Source organism: Penaeus japonicus, unplaced genomic scaffold (genome assembly GCF_977035675.1).
Source record: "Penaeus japonicus unplaced genomic scaffold, GWHDUDI00000001_assembly GWHDUDI00000020, whole genome shotgun sequence".
Classification (NCBI taxonomy): domain Eukaryota; kingdom Metazoa; phylum Arthropoda; class Malacostraca; order Decapoda; family Penaeidae; genus Penaeus; species Penaeus japonicus.
The window spans coordinates 26,059,186-26,061,685 of NW_028234422.1; the positions used below are offsets into that span (position 1 = coordinate 26,059,186).

General features: G+C 40.8%; 1 protein-coding gene across 4 annotated transcripts in view; it reads left to right on the forward strand.

Moving 5' to 3' along the window:
* LOC122251754 (uncharacterized) overlaps nt 1–2,500 on the forward strand; it is a 102,713-nt gene that overhangs the window by 17,784 nt on the left and 82,429 nt on the right. The window lies entirely within an intron of this gene.

Genomic DNA, 2,500 nt, shown 5'->3' on the forward strand with positions numbered 1-2,500 from the left:
CCCGATGTCCCGAGGGGAAGGGAAGGGCGTAGTGAGGGCGTAGGATGCCGGGCGATTGGGAACGTTGCAACGGAAGGAAAGAAAATGAAATGAAAGGATAATGCAAAAAAAAGGAACAACGGAAGGCAATGGTTAAAAAAAAAAAGTTCTAATGTATATAAATGTATATATGATAAATGTATGTATTATAACTATTAAAATGGAGAAACATTCTTCGAATAATAGGGGACATGGTACATGTCTGGCCGTTCCAAATGATGTAGTTCATGACGGGGGTGGGAGGGGGGAGGGGGTACGAAAATCCAATTTGAAAATATAATCAGATATATTCTATCATTACGACCATTTACTACTGCCTTTACGTCCTAAACCATCGAAGGTAATTACATGTTTGTTTATCTTGACAGTTATGAGGTTATTAGGTATTGCACGCAAGACATGAGTGGGTAAATTAGTAACCTCTTTATCTCTCCGTGTATTGTTCTAATATCCACGGCAATCGTCTGCACACGAGCCCTTTCACCTTTGCAGCCCTCTTGCTTCTCGTCACCTCATCAATATCTCATTACTTCCAGAACCTCCTTTTACTTCTACAGTCGCCTTGTGCTTCTTTAACATCTGCTGTACTTTCATGCAAGTATTATAACTTTTTTTTTTATTATTATTACTTTTTTTTGTATTCTTTCACTCTCATGATATCATATGGCTATGTAACCCCAGCATCCTCGCAGCTAGGGTTACATCACATCGTAAACATCACAGACCTTTTGATTAAGAGATTTGGCAACGTCTCGGGGATGACAAGAAGACAAAGGTCAGCATCAGTCTAAATCATCAGCAACTTTCGGCCTTTATGCGCTATATTTGTTCATCATTTGAAGAATTCCGTGTCTCCTGTGATGTTTGTTGAGGTGCCACGTTTAATGGGAGGAAGCGATCTGGTTCGTGGTTTGTCTCGAACCGCCGCCCGAACCGCCGCTCGAACCGCCGCTGAAATCACAATTCGGAACCGTCCCACTTTTACTCAAAAAAACGTTTCTGCAGCATAGGTTTACTTGGAGTTATTTTAAGCGTCCCTCGCTCGTATAAGGTGGTCCATCTATACTAAACTTTACTACAGGGCTGAGAAGATAAGTTCCAATGTCTTTTTAAAAGGGGTACGCCATTATGGACACTAAGAATATCTTTTTTACACCAGTATATATATATATTTTCATTTTTTTTGCTACACTTTAACCTTTTTTTTCTTAAAGCCAAAAACTCGTTAGGGGAAGTTAAAAGAAAGAGACCCTGTTCTAAGACCACCACACCTTACAAAGGGCTATTCTTGGTCTTCTCATGACAATGTTATCGCGTCGCCACGCCCACGCTCCGGGCACTGTCCTCTGCTCTTCGCTGGACTCTTCCGTTATAGCCTTCACACTTCACACTAACTCCAGTGCATATGGTACAATAACCGACAATTTGAGATTTGGGGAGGCGTGCTTTTAACATTGGCGAGAAAATGATTATGATAACTTGAAGATTCAACTGTTGCAATGCTTGTTGAACGTATGGTTTTGCGGGAATGAGATTCGTCTTGGTTAAGCATAGGGATGATAATGTGATTGTTTAGTGATAATACTACTATCTTAGAGAGAGGAAGAAGTTAGAATGAGAACAGACAAACTACTGCTAAAGATATAAGGACCGTGTAGGTGATGTTGGTGATGACAGCACCAGGAAGGAAATATTACTACAATTAATACCACGAAAATGGTGATTGTGATGAATATAGCCACGAACTTGTAGTTTTCATCCATATAGCTATTGCCGTTGATAATCAGTGATCATAATAATGAATGATTTTAATAATTGCCATGAAAATTATACTTATGATAAGAAGTTATAATGATATTGTTAAATATTATAGATATGTATGAAAAATATTATTAAATAGAGGTAGAGAGATTATGAAAGAAGTAACACCCCAAAATAAAACAAATGATATGGAAAAAAATAACAAATAAAATGAAACGGGAGAAGGAAAGGAAACAAAGATGGCGACCAGATGAACAAGGAGTCAAGAGAAAGACATTGAGATCCTCCAAGACGAGTTTCAACGTCTTCATCCGCCCGACGGTATGACGGCACCCCTCCCTCCCCTCCCCCCTCCTTCATCCTTCCCCCCCCCATCACCCTAGCCAGCAACAGGACGGCGTTGCAAGAAGAGGCGAAGGTATCAGGGATCGGGCAAGCAGCGGGAGGTCGGGAGGTCTTTGAGGGTTCTTGGAAGGATGCTGTGAAGGAGGTGCCTCTCCTTCTTCCCGCGTCCTAGACTTAGCATGCTGAGGGGGATAATCCATACTGTTATGTCGTTCTCCTGCTATGTAAACATTTAACTGTGTATGCTTGTGATTGACCCGTCTTTTGTTCTGTATATATTTCAACATGTTGACATAGCTGTAAGGTTTTGTAAAATATATGTGAGCCCAAAGGGGGACTAAGATTGGGGTGGGGA